This window comes from Sminthopsis crassicaudata, chromosome 1 (genome assembly GCF_048593235.1).
Source record: "Sminthopsis crassicaudata isolate SCR6 chromosome 1, ASM4859323v1, whole genome shotgun sequence".
NCBI classification, from domain to species: Eukaryota; Metazoa; Chordata; class Mammalia; order Dasyuromorphia; family Dasyuridae; genus Sminthopsis; species Sminthopsis crassicaudata.
The window spans coordinates 160,164,505-160,186,802 of NC_133617.1; the positions used below are offsets into that span (position 1 = coordinate 160,164,505).

General features: G+C 33.7%; 1 protein-coding gene and 1 long non-coding RNA gene across 2 annotated transcripts in view; one reads left to right on the forward strand and one right to left on the reverse strand.

Moving 5' to 3' along the window:
- The window catches only part of GMDS (GDP-mannose 4,6-dehydratase), a 751,186-nt gene that overhangs the window by 416,688 nt on the left and 312,200 nt on the right, over positions 1-22,298 (forward strand). The gene's annotated exons all lie outside the window — the stretch shown is intronic.
- LOC141544271 (uncharacterized) lies at positions 1,085-21,909 on the reverse strand. Its single transcript, XR_012482572.1, has 4 exons — positions 21,750-21,909; positions 13,719-13,851; positions 13,536-13,624; positions 1,085-2,780 (listed from the first exon to the last, which is right to left on the reverse strand). It is a non-coding gene; the product is annotated as an uncharacterized LOC141544271 (long non-coding RNA).

Below are 22,298 nucleotides of genomic sequence, written 5' to 3' on the forward strand. Positions count from 1 at the left end.
TTTAATGGAGAACAGGGTCAGCTAGGTTAACAGTGGTAACAAAAATTCAGAGATTCATTAATTCATTCAACAGGAATTTAAGTGTCTACAACAGGTCAGAAACTTTTCTAGGTGCTAAAGATGCAGAAAAAATAGTTGCTACTTTCAGGGACATAGCATTCTATTGAGGAGGAAATAAAATATGTGCCAACTAAATGCAAAGTAATTTCAAAGAGGAAATGGCATGACGTGACAGCAGAATATAAAAAGGGAAGGGAGGGTCAGGATGAGCTCCATATGGGAGAGGGAAGTCATAGAGTCTCGGAAAAAGAAATACATTGTAGACATTGGGAATAAAGAGTCATTGCCAGAGTTTGCCAATGTGAGATTGGCTGTCATGGCAAGAAACAACAAATCAATTAGTTTGATTGGAATATGGAATTCATAAAGATGTCATTCACCTTAATGAGGTGACTTGAATTCATCTAGAGCCCTTATCTAGTAGGTGACTACTAAGCTGAAATGTAAAAGAGGATAAAGATTTGTGAGAGGAGTAAGAGGAGTGAACTCCAGGAAGAGTAACCTGTATGAATGCATTGATGTATGTGTGTGTGTGCCTATGTGCATGCGCCTTGAATAGAAGTAGAAGGAATTTAAAGTTTGAGGAACAGTTAGCTGTCCAATAGACATGAATGTATAGTGGAGAAAGGATAAGCATGAAATAATCCTTGAAAGCTAGTTTGGAGCCATATTGTAGAAGCTTTTCAGTATCAGGCTAAGGAACTTGTATACCATGTTCATATACATTCCCTGTCTCATCTTTGTTAGTTCAGTGTCTTGTTGATTAGGCTCTCCAAATGAGAATAATTTTAATATCTGAGACTTAAAAAAGTTAAAACTGATAAAGTATTATGACATTTTTGCAGCAAGAATATCATTATGAAAGTCAACCATAAAGTGAAGATTACAATATGCTTTTATCATAATTTTTCAAAATAATTATCTTCTTCTAATAAATATTTTATTCATTTTTGTTCAAAGAATTAGCACAGATATAATTATATGTTAAATTTTATTAAATGCAAGATAATATTAACTTCCATAATTTTTTTAAATTTATTTTTTATTATAACTTTTTTTTGACAGCACATATGTATAGGTAATTTTTTACAACATTATCCCTTGTACTCCTTTTTGTTCTGAATTTTTCCCCTCCTTTCCTCCACCCCTTCCCCTAGATGGCAGGCATTCCCATACATATTAAATATGTTATAGTATATCCTAGGTACAATATATATGTGCAGAACCAAATTTTGTTGTTGTTGTTGAAAAGGAAGAATTGGATTCGGAAGGTAAAAATAATCTGGGAAGAAAAACAAACAAACAAAAAAGGCTCACAGTTTACACTCATTTCCCAGTGTTCCTTCTCTGGGTGTAGCTGATTCTATCCATCATTGATCAATTGGAATTGGATTAGCTCTTCTCTATGTGGAAGATAGCCACTTCCATCAGAATACATCCTCATACAGTGTCATTGTTGAAGTGTATAATGATCTCCTAGTTCTGCTCGTTTCACTCAGCATCAGTTGATGTAAGTCTCTCCAAGCCTCTCTGTATTCTTCCTGTTGGTCATTTCTTACAGAACAATAATATTCCATAACATTCATATACCATAATTTACCCAACCATTCTCCAATTGATGGGCATCCATTCATTTTCCAGCTTATAGCCACTACAAAGAGGGCTGCCACAAACATTTTGGCACATACAGGTCCCTTTCCCTTCTTTAGTATTTCTTTGGGATATAAACCCAGTAGTAGCACTGCTGGGTCAAAGGGTATGCACAGTTTGGTAACTTTTTGAGCATAATTCCAGATTGCTCTCCAGAATGGTTGAATTCTTTCACAATTTCACCAACAATGCATCAGTGTCCCAGTTTTCCCACATCCCTGCAACATTCATCATTATTTGTTCCTGTCATCTTAGCCAACCTGACAGGTGTGTAATGATATCTCAGAGTTGTCTTAATTTGCATTTCTCTGATCAATAATGATTTCGAACACTCTTTCATATGATTGGAAATAGTTTTAATTTCATCATCTGAAAATTGTCTGTTCATATCCTTTGACCATTTATCAATTGGAGAATGGCTTGATATCTTATAAATTAGAGTCAATTCTCTGTATATATTTGGAAATGAGGCCTTTATCAGAACCTTTAACTGTAAAAATGTTTTCCCAATTTGTTACTTCCCTTCTAATCTTGTTTGCATTAGTTTTGTTTGTACAAAAGCTTTTTAATTTGGTGTCATCAAAATCTTCTATTTCGTGATCAATAATGATCTCTAGTTCTTCTTTGGTCACAAATTCCTTCCTCCTCCACAAGTCTGAGAGGTAAACTATCCTATGGATAGTTCCTCTAATTTATTTATGATCTTGTTCTTTATGCCTAAATCATGGACCCATTTTGATCTTATCTTAGTATGTGGTGTTAAGTGTGGGTCCATGCTAACTTCCATAATTTTAAATTTTATTTTTTAAGAAAAAAGTTCTAATTAAACTTTTTAAAAATCACATTTCACTTTGAAATATTGGACTACATTTTGTGGGTTCATTTTAAGGAGTATTTTCTTTCTTCTAGTTGTCCTTGGATAATGAGCTTCTCATATACTATCGTTGTTCTCACAGTATTGTAGGTGAGGAGAGTGGAACTCAGAGCATGTTTGCGATTGGATTTGAAATTAGGTCACTCGACTCCCAATCCACCAGTCTTTCTTTTACACCATGTTTCTTGCCAAAGAGCTAAAAAAAGATAAAAATTGGCAGTTAATTGGTGCAATGGATAGAGCACCAGCCCTAAAGTCAGGAGGAGCTGACTTCAAATCTGGCCTCACTTAACACTTCCTAGCTATGTGACCCTGGGCTAGTCACTTAACCCTAATTGCCTCAGGGAGGAAAAAAAAGATAATAGTTAAAAAAAAAAAAAAAGGAAACAAAAATTTTGTAATATAATTATATGACATACAGATATACAATGTGTATATACACATAGTATACATATACATATTCCACTGGTTAATAAGCCAAACTAAAGACAACAGAATACTGGTCAAATAATCATGTATTCAAATTAAAGCCTGATTTAAGCAATTCCAATTAAGTCTACATAGTCTAGTGTTGACAGCCAATTCTAATCTTTCATTATAATAACCAGGTGTTATCACTTCCATGAAACTTTTTTTTTTTTCAGTGTTTTCTGTTGATGATGTTGATACCCATGGTTAAATAAATATTGTTTTTCTTTTGGATTAAACATATTTGTGATTAATTAATCTGAAGTGGATAAAGAAAAGGGACTATTCTAATATCCTAAAAACTCTTTATTGGAAACAAATAAACAAACCCACTTTACAATAAATCCCAATGTTTAGAAGAAATTATGATTTTAATTTTCTTAATCAAACCCTTCTTTTTTTATAATTATCAATGAGAATCAAAAAGTCTATGTTTAAAAAAGTCATTTCTTAGACAAAAGAATTAGGTTTTTAATAATTGTTTTTAAAAGTCTGTCTGTTTTCACAGCAACACATTTTTTGGACCGTTTTTGCTTTTCTATCTGTAATCTATGATGGAATAATTCATGCTGAAGATGTGCCAATTTTTTTCATTCTTATTTCCTTATTTTCATACATTCTCACATATTTGTTAAAATGAAATGATAACAGAATCACAAAGCTGAAAAAGAAAAATTTAGAGGATCCTAAAGATGTTTAGGGAATTGGCTTTTCTGATGAAAATTGAATCTGATTATCAGGTAGTGAGTACGATAGCAATATATTTTAAGAGAAAATTTTTAGTGTTAATTGTTGACATTATTAAGCTTTCAAATTTACTTTTCTCAGACAATACAATGATTAAAGATGTGTTTTTTGATAGTTGGCTTGTCTTTGTATAAAGACATCTAAAAAACTGAACTATGTCCATGCCCTGCCTTCACTGGCATTAGAAATCTAAGTATCATTTTGTTTTTCACCTGACTCTTAATTGACTGCCCAATTACTTAGGGTGCAGTACATTCCAATGGTTTCAGAAGTGACCTTAAGCCTGGGAAATGAAGGATAGAAGTAGAGAATGTTGACTATGAGAACAGGAATGGGATTTTGGGAAGGAGCCTGCTGATTAGGCAGCTGTAAGTTTTCCCGATAGTTGGCAGGTTGATGAAGTAGTATTGTATTAGTGGTGTCTGTGGGTTTCATTCTCCAGGCACAGGGAGGAGTGCTGTGTGGAGAATGGCAGGAGACATAAGGGAGGTGGAAAGTAAGGAAAATATATGAGGGAAAACTGGCAGCCCATAGACTGATGAAGTGGACTTTATTTGCACTCTGACACCTGGGGGCCCTTCTAGACCAAAGAAGACTAAAAATATTGCCTTTTCATTTTTTTCTGCCACTGCTTATTAAAAATAAAATTAAATAAATATGGAATAGTGTAGTAACTTCATTGGCCATTATCTCTTTTCCCCACAACCCCACCCTGCTCAGCTCATAGTGTTTGGCCAGCTTCAAATTAAATATGTTGATACCATTTCCTTACATTTCTTTGGTAAAGGCTAATGGAATAAAAGTTCATATACAATATGTTACTTCTTTACTTGGGTTTTGAGACACATTAATTTGATATATGAGCAAGGTAAACACGCAGAGCTAGAGGGTGAGGGGAGAGTCCAATTGTCCCAAGATATCTTTTCTTCTTTAGCTTAAAAATGAGAAATAATTACAATTATCTACGCAACATGGAGATATCTTGGTAGTAAATTAATTTTCATAAAGGGTATTCAAATAAATTACAAAATTTTACTATTTTCCAGACTCAGAAGCCCAATGTGAGTCAAGTGCCTTGAGCTTCTTTGACCCTGTTCTTCAATAATTAGGGTTTGTTCCCCTTTTAATCTATAAAATATTTAAAGCATCCTTTTAACTTCTCAGGGAAGGAGGTGTTGTATTACATAAATACTATTTTATCAGAGTTTTACACTAATTTTTCATTTGTTTCAAAATGGCTTTCTTTGTAGTTAAATCAGCATTTCAAAAGTTAACATTGATTATGGTGTTTATAGATAAATAATAGAACTTTGTAGCTTAAATAGATAAATTTTGGACAGTTGCCAGTAGGTAAATGACCAATTTCTATTTAAGCAATTTAGGAGCAATCTGCTTTGAGGTCAAATAACTCTAGGCAGTATAGTTTAATGTACTTTTTAATAAGTAAATCATCACTGATGTGTTCTCATAATTTAACATTTTGTGATATACTATCCATAGATTTTTGCCCCTAAGAAGTGGAATGAGGTATCCCTAGGGCCATCAGAGAACTTGGAACATTAACAAATGGACATGACATTAATATGAACCAATGGATTATTTGCATTCCACTGCTTAAGTTATCACTTAATAGTTCCAGCCTCTCATGGCAAGCCTGTGCACTGTATTATGTTAGACTTAGGAACAAATGCTAATATCTTCAATGTTTTCAAATTCCCCACCTTATTTGGTAAATTGTGCTACTTTTAGTTCTTAAAGGCTGCCAAAAGTCTTGTTGGCAAAAATGCCACTTTGGTGAAGAAATAACTGACCACAGTCCTTGTTTGTAGGCTGTCCATGTCTAAAACTACATCATTTAATTCCAGAAGGATGTAGAAAGTTGTTTTTTGCTGAATATGATCATTTATGTTCTATATTAAATTGTAACTTTTTTTCAGTTGTAGATGCTTTGGTCTTTATATAATATTTAGCAGTAGAGAACATCATTATGCTATGTATAATTATCTAAATCTTTTCTCTAAACATGAGCCTTAGAACTTTGTTGAGATGAGAATGAGGTAGGACAGAATGGAAAGGCAGGACAAGTTGTCTTCCATTATTGAATCTGAGGATGATGCTATACCTCTAATCCTATCTCAATTATAGTAACAATTTGTTTAATGACATACTAAGTACAAATTCATAGGACCATCGATCTAGCACTAAAGGGTCTTTCAAAGGCTATTGATTCTGATTGTCTCAATTTCTTAAAGTGCTATATAAATATTATTTATTATCATTGTTAATAATCACAATAGCTAGCATTTATAATCACCTGCTACATGCCAGGACCGTGCTAAATGCCTCACTAACCTTACATCATTTTATCTTTAAAACAACCTTGGGAGGAAGTGCTATTATATCCCAATTGTACAGATGAAGAAATTAAGGTAAAATAGGTGAAATGACTTGCTTAAGATCACATAGCCTAAAAGTGTTCAAGGCCACGTTTGAATTCTGCTCTCCTGGCACCAGATCCATTGCTTTATTCACCATACCATCTAGTTGCCTATGTGATGTCTACATTGTTGTTGTTTCCTCTTCCATTTTGTAGAAGATCAATGACAACCCAGGTGATATCTAGACAAGGCATATAAATTGGATTCAAGGGAAGCAGTTGCACAAAGTAATCAACCTTACTCTCTCTTCCTGAGTCATTGAAATACAGTGGCAAGTCAGTAACACTGGCGATGACCCTGGATGCATTGGATAACCTTGGCATCTTTTATGTCTGACCAAGCTCAAAGAGTTCCATAGCATATGTCTCAGGCACCTTCATGTCCATTGGAACAAATGTTTCTCATCTGCCCATTTCACCAAGGGAGGTCTTTATATACTTAGGGAAGACATCCCCCTAATTTACCAATGTTTGAGGCTTATTGGTTAAGCTCAACTTGATTTAATCTGTCTGCTGAGATGGTTTACCAGGGTATGGCCACTGAGCATTCTGTAGCTTCTTAGAGTCACAGGTAAAGAGCTGAGTGAATCAGATGGACACCAAAAGTGAATGAGCAGCCCTAAAAAGGACTCGGCAAGTTATCCCACTAGAGGTGCTAGTCTTCCTAAAATCCCACCCATCCCATTTTAAATTCTATAATATGGCACTTTATGGTTTAGAAAGTGCAATACAAAAATAAAAAAAAATTATCTTCAGAACAATCCTAAGGAGTGCTATTACTATCTCCATTTTATAGATGAGGAAACTGAGAGTGAAAGTCATTATTAGTTTTATTATTATTACTATTACTTAGTACTTATTATTATTATTTATTATTTTATTAATTAATTTCATAATATATACATTAATTTAATAATTAATTTTATTAATTTTTAATATTACTGTTGTTGCCCATGGCCAATTGTTTGAAATAGCATGTATACTCAGATCCCTTGATTTCAGAGTCACTGTTGTCCCCATTATATCACAGTTATCACTGTATATATTACAGTTTATTTTTATTGCAACTAGAATTTGACAAACACAGTAACTGTGTTTGTAAAAAATTAATTAGCATTACCATCTAATGTAATAAATTAAAAATTATCATTTACATGTTGTATATAAATTAGATTTTCTTATCAGTCCCAATGTTATATTTGTACAGCATTTTAAATATTCAAAGTTATTTCCTCACTACAGTCTTGTGAAGCAAGTTATAACTAGTATTCCAGTATTATTCTTCCCACTAGATCAGTTAACATAAGTCTGGGAAATTAAGTGATCTGCCCAGAATAACACAGTTTATGAAGGTGAGAGCTAGATTCAGGCCCAGTTTTCCAGACTCTTAGTTCGGTCTTTCTTCACTGCATCAAGAAGCCTCTCAAAAATGCACAAGCACAGCCTGTAGAATAAAGTAGTGAGATACAAATGAATAACTGAAAATCTTAGAAAAGAGAGCCAAAAGTCTATAGAGGCAATGGATCAAGGAAATTATTCCAGGAGTAAAAGGTTTAAAGTTGTACCAGGGAATGAAAGTGAAGGGGGGGAGGGCCTAGGTATGTTTCCCATAGCTTGTGTCAGGCAAGTGAACAGTCAGAGTCAGAGTCTTTTTATGGGATCTGTGCCTTCTCTTCACTCAGTTATGTAGTTATCATTCTATCAGGACTAAAAGATGATATGTGCTTCCACACTTCTGATGTAGTCTTAGCATTTATAGGGAGGAGGAATATCAAGAGAAAATAATGTTGGCAGGTTGACATCAGATTTTTGAGACACATAAAACATGTCTGTACAGTTTGGACATCTTTGTAGTCAGAAAAGTTAGAAATGGACCAACATGAGATATTTTGTAAGGGATGATATAATTAAATGTGATTTAGGAAAATTATCATGTTAGTCTTATGTCTTTATTTTTCATGAAAAGATCTTGAAAATGTATTCTCAAATCTATGTAAAAATTAGGCATTCAGAAATCAGTGAAAAAATACATGGAACGATAAAATATTATTTAGGATAATGATGTAGTAAAAGAGACATAAAATGAGGTGTTAGGAAGATTTGGGTTCAAATCCATTTATAGACTGTATAATCATGACCAAATTAATTTTATCTCTATGAGCTTCAGTTTTCTTAATTGTAAAACTGGTTCTAAATTGTAAAATAATAATAATAATAGATCTACTACTCTTACCTCAGGTTTGCTGTGGAAAAAGCACTTTGAAAATCTTAAAGCATTATATGAATATGTTATTATTACTGTTATATTTTGTTTGTCAAGCATATTTGTGTGCATGTTCATTGCATTCATAAAAAAAAAAAAAGAGGGATGACTCCACTTCTAGAAAATGCATTATACCCATCTACTCATGAAGATACTATTCTTGAACACCATCTGGAAATGCTTTAAAGAAAACATAGTTTAAAATATAGTTTTTAAGTTTTCTATTTCTCTCCATATTTTTAAACTGTAAATGTCTATAATTAGTTTTTCAGACAAGAAATATGTTGTATTCTGACTAACTAGCCAATTCTTGCTATATGTGTTAAATTCATCAGACTGAATTTCATTGGTTTTTTTATACTGTGAAATATTCTTGTGTAAAGTTCTGATCGTCTCTCAATTACAATCCTTCTCTGGGAGGAGGTTTCTTTTCTGTATAATCTTTTCTCTGTGAGCAGGTTTCTTAGGAGGCTTCTGGAACCTTCCCCTCCAAAAGTGTGGGATTGCTGGATCTGCGAATCTATAGGACGTCTTCTCTTTGACTCAATCCAGACTGCCGTCCAAACTCAATGTCCTAGTCTAGACTGTTCTTCAGACTCAATGTTGCCTCTTTTTATCCTCCCAGAGAATGGGCTTGTGAGAACTCCTACAGCCAATGAACTTGCTTCTTTAAAGTATTCCTTCAAGGTGAAAACTCCCTTAAAGGTTTGAACTAAAGGTGTGAATGCTAAGATAGAAATTGTTAAGTACCAACTTAGCACTTAGTAAGAACCTATCATTCTTGTATCATTGTGATTGTAATTCTAACCAGGATTTGGTTGTGTGTGTGTGTGTGTCTGTCTGTCTGTCTGTCTCTCTCTCCTTTTATAGTTCATTTAATTAACTATTATATATTACCTGAGAATAGAGTGAAGGAATTTTCTCTGCTCCCTGTTCTGAAAGTTGAAATATATTGCCTCTAATATATTTTCAGATTTTTAAGCTAAAAAACTAGTAAATATTTAATTCAGCATGCAGAAATTGAAACTCAGATTGTAAAAGTAGCATTTTACTTATTAAATTACTAGGCTTTCTTTGATCGATTAAAAAACCCACACATTTTCATATAATAAAACATTCAAGATACATTAACATAATGATAAAGCACATGAGAAACCAGAGCTGTTATGTATTGCATACCAGAATTTACTTATAAGAGAACTTTCAATAGCATAGCATACTGTCACATTGCTATAAGCTTCAAACAAAGGGAATCAATGCTAGTCTATCACAATCTTTTTTTTTATTAATTTTATAATTATAACACTTTTTTTGACAGTACATATGCATAGGTAATTTTTTTTTTTTTTTAATACAACATTATCCCTTGTGCTTCCTTCTGTCCTGAATTTTTCCCCTCCTTCCCTCCACCCCCTTCCCTAGATGGCAGGCATTCCCATACATATTAAATATCTTATAGTATATCCTAGGTACAATATATATGTGCAGAACCAAATTTTGTTGTTGTTGTTGTTGCAAAGGAAGAATTGTATTCGGAAGGTAAAAAAATCTGGGAAGAAAAACAAACAAACAAAAAAGGCTCACAGTTTACACTCACTTCCCAGTGTTCCTTTTCTGGATGTAGCTGATTCTGTCCATCATTGATCAATTGGAATTGGATTAGCTCTTCTCTATGTTGAAGATATCCACTTCCATCAGAATACATCCTCATACAATATCATTGTTGAAGTGTATAATGATCTCCTCATTCTGCTCGTTTCACTCAGCATCAGTTGATGTAAGTCTCTCCAAGCCTCTCTGTATTCCTCCTGTGGTCATTTCTTACAGAACAATAATATTCCATAACATTCATATACCATAATTTACCCAACCATTCTCCAGTTGATGGACATCCATTCATCTTCCAGTTTCTAGCCCCTACAAAGAGGGCTACAACAAACATTTTGGCACATACAAGTCCTTTTCCCTTCTTTAGTATTTTCTTGGGATATAAGCCCAGTAGTAGCACTGCTGGGTCAAAGGGTATGCACAATTTGATAACTTTTTGAGCATAGTTCCAAATTGCTCTCCAGAATGGTTGAATTCTTTCACAACTCCACCAATAATGCATCAGTGTCCTAGTTTTCCCACAGTCCCTCCAACATTCATCATTATTTGTTCCTGTCATCTTAGCCAATCTGACAGGTGTGTAGTGGTATCTCAGAGTTGTCTTAATTTGCATTTCTCTGATCAATAGTGATATCACAATAGTCTTTTACAATCTTAAAGCCTCTTTTGGTCTACTTTTGTCATTAATTTTCTGTTGATTTGTTTTCTTAAATCCTTATTTTTTAAATTCGTAAATTAAACAATGACTCTTTTCTCAATCTGATTATATATCTCAGAGCCAAGCAGATGCTTTTGGTCATCCAAAATAATTTGGATTCTGATAATTCTATTTGACCCCATAGACTCACAGACACAAATAGTAGTAGGTGATGATCATTTGCCAATGACATACATTAAACTATTTTAAGTATGGGATTTTCTCAATTTTTTTTGTTTCTTCACTCCCCCCTATAATTTTATTTATATTTATTGGCTTACTATAGTCAAGAATTTCTACCATGTCTCTAAACAAATCCGTGTGCTGTAAAACTAAGGCATTTTTTTTTTTCAATTTAAAAAAATACCCCCTAAGTAAATAATTTTATAATTTTGTTCAACATGAATGACATTCCTTAAGAACTTAAAATTATTAAAGCAAATGAACATATGTAATTAATTATCATGTAAATTAGAGTATAGTACCTACAAAATACTGAGTCCATGATGAAGAAATTACTTCCATGAGAGCTGAGGCAATCAAGGGAGTATTTCATAGGGAAAAGAGGCTGTACTTCAGCTGAACATAAAGGATGGCTATCAGTCAATAAGCATTAATCCATTGCCAGGCACTATATTACGTGCTGGTGATACAAAGAAAAGCCAAAAGTCACTTCCTGCCTTCAAGAAGTGGAGACCGCAAGCAAACAACCATGAACAAACAAGTCATATATAAGTAGAAAATAATTAATAAAAGGAAAGCATTAATGTTATGACAGATTGCTTTAGTTGGAACTTGATAGAAGGTAGGAGATAGAAGTGAGTAGAGAGAGCATACCAGTATGGGAGACAGCCAGAGAAAATGCCAGATCCAAGTGATTGACCATCTTATCATTGTAGAGAAGAGTACATGGGAGTAGAGAGAGACATAAGGTGTAAGAAGAATGGAAAAGTAAAGGAGAGACTGTGTTATGAAGGGCTTTGGATGACGAACGGAATTTGTATTTTTATCCTGGAGATTAGAGAGAGCTATTGGAGTTTGTTAAGTATATAGATGACATGATCAGACTTGTGCTTTAGGAAAAACATTTTGGCAGCTGAATGTAGGGTAGACTAGAGTGAAGAGAGAGACCTGTGGCAAGCAGACCAACCAATGAGCTATTATGATCATACAGATGAGAAGTGAAGAGGGTCTGTAGCAAGTTGATGGCTATATCAGAAGGAAATAAGAAATGTTTCCAAGATAAAATCAGCAGGATAGGTCAACTTGAGAAACATCAGCATAGAAACAGTAATTTAATCCATTAGAGCTCATGAGATCACTGAGTAAAGTACAATAAAAGATACAAAGAGAGAGAGGGACCAAGACCGAGCCCTATGGAACATCCCCTATTAGTGAGTATGACCTGGATGAGGATAAGGAAAGGAGACTGAAAAGGAGCGATCTGATAGATAGGAGGAGATTCAAGAAAAGAGATATGTCCCAGAGAGCCAGAGAAAAGAGAATACCAAAAGAAGAAGGAGATAAGAAGTGTCTACAATTGGAAAGAGGTCAAGAAGAGTGAAAATGAAGAGAAGGCCATTGTATAATTATCAACAAATTGAGACAGTGATAGGAATACTGCAGGAAGTCACTTTAAACCAATATATTTTGGAAAGAACAAAACAAGCTCTAGATTCTTGAGTATAAGATTATGGCCTGGTATAATGTTCACTATGGGAACTGCCACTGTTTAATTATAAAATCATTTTATATTCTATACTTAAAGAAGATTTAAAAATCATCAGTGAGACATCTTTCCACCCAAAGATAAAAAATCCAACCATTTTAGTTTTCTCTTATAGGTAAGTGTTCAATAAATATTTGATGAATAAATGAATGAGCTAAATCATTTCATATATAAAAGTGATTTGTTATTCTTTGCTCATGTCTTGTATCTTCAAATGTGGAGACCAAGAATAAACACAGTGTTCAATATCCTAACCTTATAAACAGTGAGCTCATGATGTACTTCTAGGGATATTTGCTCAATTAAACAATGTTTGTTAATACTTTAAAATATGAATTGCACAGTATTAACCTCACCTTTACACAGATATAGTTTTCATTTGGCATCGAGTCACTTCTGTTCCTGTTACAAATAATCTTAAACAATATTGTTATAGTAATGTTTGGGCTTTGTAGCATATGAATGGATTCTATTAAAAATGGAAGGGAAGTTAGAAATCATTTAGTTCACCTCTGTCATGCTTTGCTAATGAGGAAATGCTTAACCCAAGATCATAGAGGTAGTGTCAGAACAAGGATTCAAACCTAAATCTTACTATCTCCCAAATACAATATTTTTTCTGTATTATGCTGCTTATTATACGTTCTTTCCTTTTATCAAAGCCCTACTTCTCCTTCAAGTAGTCTACATACTGTGAAGACTTCCCTCAAGATTCCAACATACTGTTTCCAGTGTCATCCATGAATTTTTACACTACAACTGAGAATAAAAATATTGTAAAGTACAATAATAAGCTCAAAAACAGTGTTGCCTATCTTAGGAAATTATTTTAAAGATATTATTCCATGTAGTTAATTTGTATAATGTTTTAAAAAATGAGAAAGAGGTCTGTTTGAATAATAGGGAAAGATTGTCACACTCCACAGATAATAAATTTAAATGCCTTAAAAATGGAAAATACAAGTAAATGTCTTTGAAAAAATAAATCCTATGGAAATTTACCTTGAATATAAGGAGAGACTTCTTGGCAGGTTTCTTAGTGAATTTCCCCCCTTTCCCTCCCAAAAAAAAGGCAACAGAATCTTCACCACCTATGAAATATAACATCACAAGATATTTTATAAAGATCTGTCTAGCAGTAGTGTGATGTGGAGGTAAAGAAAATAGACTAAATGAATGACTTACCAAGCTGTCTCTTCCTGTGTCTCTTAATTTTTTTTCACTTTAACTATTTCTTCCTATTTTCCCTTTGGATGTATGTGAAGATGATAAGGGACTTCTGGATAAACCTAGTTCATTGTTTTTCTCTCCAAATAACCTGTATAAAGTATACAAGAGTTTAAGTATTATAATGGAAAACCTTAAAATAACAGAGTGGGTGTTCAGCATTTATTAACTTTCTTTAGTCCTATTAATCGTTTATTAAATTGTGTTGATCAAGTATTCTCAAAGACAATAGAACATCTAGTAATTAACTGCCTGAGACATGTTTTAATGTTTTTGGGTGAGTGGCTGTGTAGCTATGGTTATAAAACTAAGAAAAGATAATGAACCCAAATTTCCCCATGAGAGAGGGGAGAAGAAATCTGTCATTTAGTAGGGAGTAGTAAGTGAGAGAAAGCACATTCTCACCTAAGACAGAGATCATGGTGCAATACTTGGGTATCAGCCTGATGATAGCCCAGTTGGCTATATGGCTAAAAAGCAAGAGAGTCAGGATGTCTTTTGGCATGACTATTGACCACTGTATTTCATGCTTTTCTACATTTTGATTTTCATCATGTAGAAAAATCTTCTCTATGTGGTTTATCTTTGGCCACCTTGAGGAACAATATAGAAAAGAAATCTCTTCTCCATTCTCCAGGTGGGGAGGACACATTTTTGCTCCATTTAGAGCTAGAAATAGAATCTGTTAGAAATTCAAATATTCAAATCTGAATAGAAATTCAAAACTTTAATGTCTGTAGAGAGACCTGAGTTTAGAGGTGAGAAAATACAATACCAGAAATCATACAGCTAAATAGAATAGAACCAGGTTCCTTAATTATATGTATGTGTCTTACATACATTTTAAGGATTAAAATCCCTTATTTCTTTCTGTTACATCAATGTTGCCTCCAAGTTCAATTTGTCTTAATGTAGTGTTAAGTAAATTTCACAATTAAGACATCAATTAACATAGAGAAAGATAACCAGTTGTCTTTCTTCTGTAACAAACTTGCCACAAATGTGGCAGTCTAAATATACTATGTCAGCTCTTTATATTCAAGACATTTATGAATCCATAACTCATTCATTTAACATTTTTTATTTAATACTTTCTGTTTTGCTTTCTCTTTCATCCATTTTGCCTAAGAGAAAAGGAAGTAACCTTTCTTTTCTCCTACTTTATGAATTGTGTTTATTTTCTCCTACCTTATGAATTGTGTTTATGTAAGAAAATAAAGGAGCATGGTATAGTATCTATCTCAAAGAATTGCTGTTATGAGATTAAATGAGCAAATACATAGTAGGTACTGAGCACTAATCACTATATAATGCTTATTCCTTCTCCCCTCTTTTCCTTTTTCTTTCTGTCTCTACATATATGAATATTCTTTAAATATGTTTTTAAAAATGATCTTTGAAAGCCTATTTCCTTCTCAAGTTTTCATCAAGGATACACTTGTTATATATTTAGACCAATCTCATAAAGACTTTTCTGGAGATCTAAAAGTAAATGCATGGCAAATAATTGTGTCTTCTCAGTCTCTCTCTCTCTCTTTCTCTGTCTCTCTCTGTCTCTCTCTCTCTCTCTCTCTGTCTCTCTCTCTTTTAATAAAAGCATAAATCAATTTTTGTCTTCTCTTGAAATCTGTTTATTTGATATATCTTAAAAATTAAGTCCTAAATATCTATAAAATTTTTTGTTGCTTCCAGTATGGATTTTTTCTTTATTTGATCAGGAACAGCTGCTTTGTTCTATTTTTGCCTTGACAAAAAATTCAGCAACATACAATTTGACGACTGAGAAAAGTGAAGCAAAAGTACAAAGATGCAATCTACGTGTTCTGTCCAAGAAAGTATTAGGATGATCTTAATTTAATATAATGATTCTAGGATATTGAGTTTAAGTTTTTTCAAGCTTCCAATCTACTTATCTGTGTAACCTTATGGTTTGAAGGCTTTTAAGCCAAGGACAATTTGTTTGGGATTTAATTTTTAATTGAAAAGATGACTAAAAGTATTCTTAAGATTAGCTTGAAATGTGTATATTTCTTTAGAAAAAGTTACTTGTAAAGTTTTAGTAGTTTGGTTTTTGTTTTATTTTGTTTTTTGCATTTCTTTTAAATTAACTGATTTGAGAAAAGGGATCAGTATTATACAAAAAGATATTAAAAACATTCCTTGTTCTTTCAATGAAGCCTGCCATTGCATTACAATTCTTCTACTCAAGCTTTTCTTATAACCAAAAATAATAAACTCCACATTTCCTCATAATAATTGTTCCATCTATGTGCCATTTGCAAAAACAAAACAAAGATCAGGATGTCTACTTAGCAATCAAGACAGAAAAGCTATTTCACCAGTGACACTGGTTACATATCATAAAATTGTCTAGATGAAATCCTTCATCTATTAAAGATAGTGGTCAACCCTCCTTCATGCAGGTACAACTGCCTCTAGCAGTTGTTATGTTGTGGCTATTGTGGAATGCTGAAGCACAGTGCATTGATTGTTTCATTTTAATGCAGTATACATATGGTGTAAGACGATTTAATGAGTTCTCTCAGTTGTTTGTGCCTTGGAGAAGGCTGATATTTGCCTTTTCTCAGTGTAACATGGTAACAAAGCAGAATTTCATGTAGTTACCAGTTTCTGCTGATTAATCTTGTCTTCCACTGTGCACTACTTACCACATTCTTGAAACCATCTATGAAATATCTGATATCTTTCTGGCTCATTAAATAAGAATATTGCACTACTTTGTAATTCCTGGATTTATTTTGAATCCCCTGCTCCCTAAGAAAAGAGGCTTTTAGTAGTTATCACAAATCATCATTTGCAAGCCTTCCCTATTTCAACAGTTTCTCCTTAATGCCAACATCTCAATTTTGGGGTGGAGGAAAATTGGGGGTGGGGTGGGGAGAGATAGAATTTTTTAGATACATGAAATTGCACAGAATCACCAGGTATTTCTTACTTTCTAAATAAACCCTATGTGTAAAATGATTATAATGAAATGTTGCCCCTGGAACAGGCCACTTACTACTCATAGCTCTATTCTCTCATAGAGCATTTTATTGTGCTTTTTTAAATGCTCCTGGGGTGTGGTCAGGGTGGATGATGTTGGAATTAAGGATATGGTTGCAACCCAAGAGAAAATTTTCTTAATTAAAAGTGGTGGGAGGAGGGCAAAATGCAAAGCATCCTCGGACTTACTCAGTTAATAACAGTAAGCTGCAATAGATAATAATAATTCTTACCACTCATAGATAACCCTTTTCATCTTCAAAGCATTTTACTAACACTTAGCTAATTAATTCTCACAACACTCCTGTGAGGTAGGTTTTTATTATCCTCCACTTTACTGATGAAGAAACTGAGACAAAGAGACTTGCCTAAAGCTATGGGGCAAGTCACTGTCAGTCTGTCTTTCTATCTCTCCTCTCCTATGAAACAACATATGAAAACCCATAAATGTCCAGTGATTTCAGCAGTTCCCAGAACTTGTCTCTGACACAAGACTGGAATTCTGCTCATTGCTATTTGGGATACGCATTTCATGGTGGTTTACAGCTTATAGAGAAAAGGTATACACTAAAAACATGTAAACAGCTGTAGGGGAGGAGGTTGAGGGAATGCTGAGTGTAACAGAATAAGCTGCCAAATTCATCGCTGCCATATGTGCTGTGTAATACTTGTCATCTCAAGTGAGTCATTAAAAGGTTTCCCCCTAATGGGGCTTTGAAGTGCTGTGACAGCTTGAGAGCATCTATAAATTGCCACAAACAGCCCTCATACTGAGTTAGCTAATTGCTTGCTCTTTGACTTATTAGGAGTCACTGAGTTAAATAATTTGTCACATGTGTGGCTTGTAATAAATAATGTGACTAGCCAGTTTGTGAGCTGTTTTGGTGATATATAGTGCCCCTTTTGGATGCCATCACATATAGCCAACAAACACAGGCTCATTTTGTCCACAGGATTTTCAGATCCTTGTAAAAATAGCAAGTTCTGACATTATAACAGGTTAAAAAAAAAAGTCCACTTATACCAAAAAGTGAGTTTTCATTTTCCATAAAAGACATCATCCTCCTGACCTGTGAATAGGCACACATACCACATTTATGTCTATGACCAAACAAGAGAAGTTTTAGCCATTAATCAGTCAAGGAGTAATACCTGGTCCATTAGTGTAAAAAATGCTTTCAGGTTACCATTTTTTGCCACAATGGTTAAATCAGAATAGGTGGGATAGGGATTATTTGCTGTTTGAGTTGGGGCAAGTCTTAATTTGCCAGTTTTAGATGATGATTTAGAAACTGAAAATGCTGCTGTGATCATGTGATGATATCAGCCTGTCTTGGTTCTGCTCCCTGGATAGACCAGTAGAGAGCATCAATTTGACATATTTGGGATGCATTTTATATAAATAACAAGTGATGAACACACTGGGCAACCTTAGTCTGGCCTATTGGACAGTTAGTTAATAAAAAAAAAAAACAAAGTAGGCATTAAAAATATTTTTAAAATACTTTAGAAAGGCTCACAAAAATATTACCAACTTCATATTTCAGAAAATGGGCTAGAAAGCAACTTCATTTTACTCTGATTTTTCCTCAAAAGTCCCAGGAAGTCATACAACTATGCTATTCACAGTTGCAAATGTTTTAAGATTATTGGATCCTAGATTGAGATCTGAAAGTGACCTCAGATATCGTCTAGGCTAACCTCTTTATTGTATAGCTGAAGAAACTACATTTTATGTAAGAGGAAACTAAGTCCCACTGATGTTGTGGCTTATACTTAACCACACAAGAAAGAAATCTCAGAGACAGTTTATGAACCCATATCTTCTGACTCCAGGGCCTCCAGTACTATCCGCTGTACCCTGCTGATTCCCAGACAAACATAACTTGAAACATAAGGATTTTTTCCGTGTCAGTTTTGGTTAGCAATTTTAATTATTTGGATCTAGGAGAAACCTGGGACCACCATTTATTATATCTATATCTACATTTAAAAGTAGAAATCAACTCACTTGATTTAGAGTGGAATAAATTTTTTTGTGTTTTAAAGATTTTTTTTTGCAAAAGTTATAGGAAAACTCACAATTTGCTAAGTAAAAATGTTACTTCTACAACAAACAGACTAAATGGCTTGTAGAATAGAAGAACATATTATTTATAAACAAATTTCTTTTCAGTGTAATTCTAATTAGCATTTCACTTAATAAAATACCATTTGTCACCATTTCTTTGGCTAGGTTCCTACAAGGCCTCAAATAGGATAATAGCAACATGAAATTATACTTACTAAAATCCCAAATTAAAAATATTTTAAATGCTTATTTCTTTGTTAGTATCATTTAAAAATTAATGTTTCTGCCATTTTCCATAATGACCTATTCTTTTTCTCTCTTTGAATTTATTTACTTTGATTTATATATATATATATATATCTATCTATCTATATATATATATATATATATATATATCTATGCTTGTGCATTATCACTGGAACAACAGGCAATAAAAATGCCAGAAAGTCTAAAACAGTGAAACCAAGAAGTCACAAACAACTCCCAGCTGGAGCATTTTTCAACGTCTTCCTTTTTCCCCCCTTTTTTTATTGAACCCTCAGGATTATTTTACCTACAATTTGGATGTCTGAAGTAATTAAACGATGACTTAAATTAGTTTAGTGGGAGGAGAGGGAAAGGGAAGGAGTTTATGAGAAAGTTTTGGAGAAGGGGAATACATTCCCTTCTTTTATAAAATGATTCCATTGAACCTGTGGTGGCTCCTCAAGTATAGAAACAGTGGGCAAGGTCAACTAAATGTAACTTAGGGAATGGAAGAGACTTAATACTTGGCAAGAAATGTGTTTGCCTTCATTTTGGCCTTTGTAGCCACTCATTAGCTTAATAGAACAAAATTAGCCCTTTCTTCCCTCTGTAATCTACACAAAAGCTAGTATTTACTTATCTTTCTCATCAGTAGAGATTGATTTTATTGAGTTCTTTTGTGTGTTATGCCAGTTTTAAACATTCTGTAAGTTGTACAGTATTATGGGAGTAATTACCCTAGTAAAAGAGTATACTTATTGATTTTTTTCAAACAATTAGATTTACACATAGTTCTTTATTCCTGTTATTGAAATGTAACATGTGAGTATAGCATATGGTAGATTTGATTCTCTGTATCTTATACCAAGGATTATTAAAGTTGATCAAAGTAAGAGGAACAATTTATTGTGTTTTGCTGTTATTTAGAATCATTGTGCCTGTATCTATATGAACTTGGGTTATATATGTGAGAAATGAGACATATAGTCTTGGTCCCTAAAAGGTGAACGGAGGATAGCTTGAATAATATTCCTTTGTGCCTTGTGAAGTGGTTGGTTGACTCTTTTCTTTTTAGCAGAACCAAACAGGTAGATAATAAAAGTTTTATTCTTTCAATTTTATAGATGAGGAAACTTAGGCTGAAGTATGAAAGCTGGAACTCAAGATTGTTGAAACCATTATCGAAACCAAGGCTATAAAGATAATAAAGAGAAGGACCCTGCCATGTGAAGAAAATTAAAAGAATGAAGGGAATAAGTATGTCAATCTTTTACTGAGTGCCTGCTCTGTGTACTAGGTACTGTGTTAAGACGAAAGATAGTCCCCTCCTTTAAGGAGCTTATAATCAAATGAGAAAAACAGCATGCAAACAAATATATACAAAGCAACTAGGAAATAACAGAGGGAAGACACTATAATTTTTTATTGCTTCTTCTATGGAGGGACACTTCAAATATTCTAAGAGATAGAATGTAGATTTAATCTTAGAGAATAGAACTAGGACCAGTGGGTAGAAGTGGTGAAGATATAAATTTCATTTCAACATAATGGGAAAAAAAAAACCAAACAAACAAAAAATGAACTGTTTCCAAGTACTGAGTAATTTTTTACTGGCAACTGAATTATTTCTTGTTCGGGATGTCATGAGGAATTTACACTCAAATACACTTCAGAATAGATGACCTCTGAGATTCTTTCTCATTATTATATTCTGTGATTCTGAATGTCATATATCTGCTGCCATATACATTCACTAGTGAGAAAAGAGCTACACCAAAAAATAAGATAAATGTATTAGTTGTAGAGCCAAGAGAATGCAATGTCTCAGAAGCCCAGGGTATAGAGAAGAAGGTCAATAATAAGATTAGGCCATGGTCAAGTCAAAGATACAGAGGACTGCAAAAGCATAATGAGGGTATCATTGATGACTTTTGTGTAGAGTGGTCAAGATAGAAGCTAGATTGCAAAGTGTTAAAAGAATGAAAATTAATAGACCCATGCCCCTCAAAGGGATTTAAGAAACAGGAAAAAGTATAAAAATATTTATAACAATGCTTTTTGTAGTGACAACCAGAATCTAAGGATGTACCCATTCACTGGAAAATGATTGTGTTGGTAAAATGGTTATCAAAATAATTGAAAGCATTAATGTTTAAAAATGCTGAAGTCGAGAATTTTCAGATGCATTTAAAAAGTCCATAGAAAAAAATTTATAGCTAGGACCAGTCCTAGGACCAGTTATCAGTTAATCATGAAGGATAAAAGGAGGGATTGAAAGAAGAAATGTTATTGAGATTTCTTTTTTTAGAGGAATAAAAAGACTTGGTCATTTTAGCCAAGCTAATGAAAAAAGAAATGGTAATAGTTGACATTTTATAATGCATGAGCTCTTGAAAGGAACTTTTTCCCCTGGTTTTTTTTTTTTTTTTTTTTTTCCCCCATCTCTAATGCTTAGCATATTATCTGGCACATAAGAAGCACTTAAAAATTTCTTGTTAGCATGTTATACTGCCATTGTAGACATTGCAAATTTTATTGATCCTCTAAACAATCCTCATGTAGTGGTATTATTATCTCCATTTTTCAGGTGTACAAACTGAAGCTCAGGTTATTTAGAATCACACAATCATTAGCAGTCAAAGGGAGAATTTGAAGCTAGGTCTCACCTATTTCTAAAAGAGTAAATGCTGGAACTCTGTCTTCCCAGAAATCAGCCGGAATCAGGATCACTAACCGTCTTTATTCTTGATCTTTTACAGTCAAGGTCAGGGGGTTAGGCCTAGCAACCTCACACACACCTTCCTCCCTCAAACGCCAGGAGAGACTGACTCAGCTTCTTCGTCTCACTTCCTCTTCCTCCTCCTACTCCTCCCATACACGTCATTCCCCCCTCTTTGTCCCACCAATCAAGTCAGCACAGAACAGCTGGGGAGGGTCAACCTTCAAATAAATTAATAGGGAACTGTCCAATTGGCAATTAGTCTCACATGCTTCATTATTCAAGTGCATTGCTCAGTTCTAGCCCTTTACAAGTAAAGAATTGATTGCTGGAGCAGAATCCTGGAAGGGTAAAGGAATCTGAGATTCAAGGTCCTAAATAAAGTGATTAATCTTGGCAAGGAGTAGTAGAACCTATTCTCTGAAGTGATAAAAGAAAATGGATTAATATCTTGAGAATCAATCAATTATCAAAAAACATTTATTTAGCACCTGCC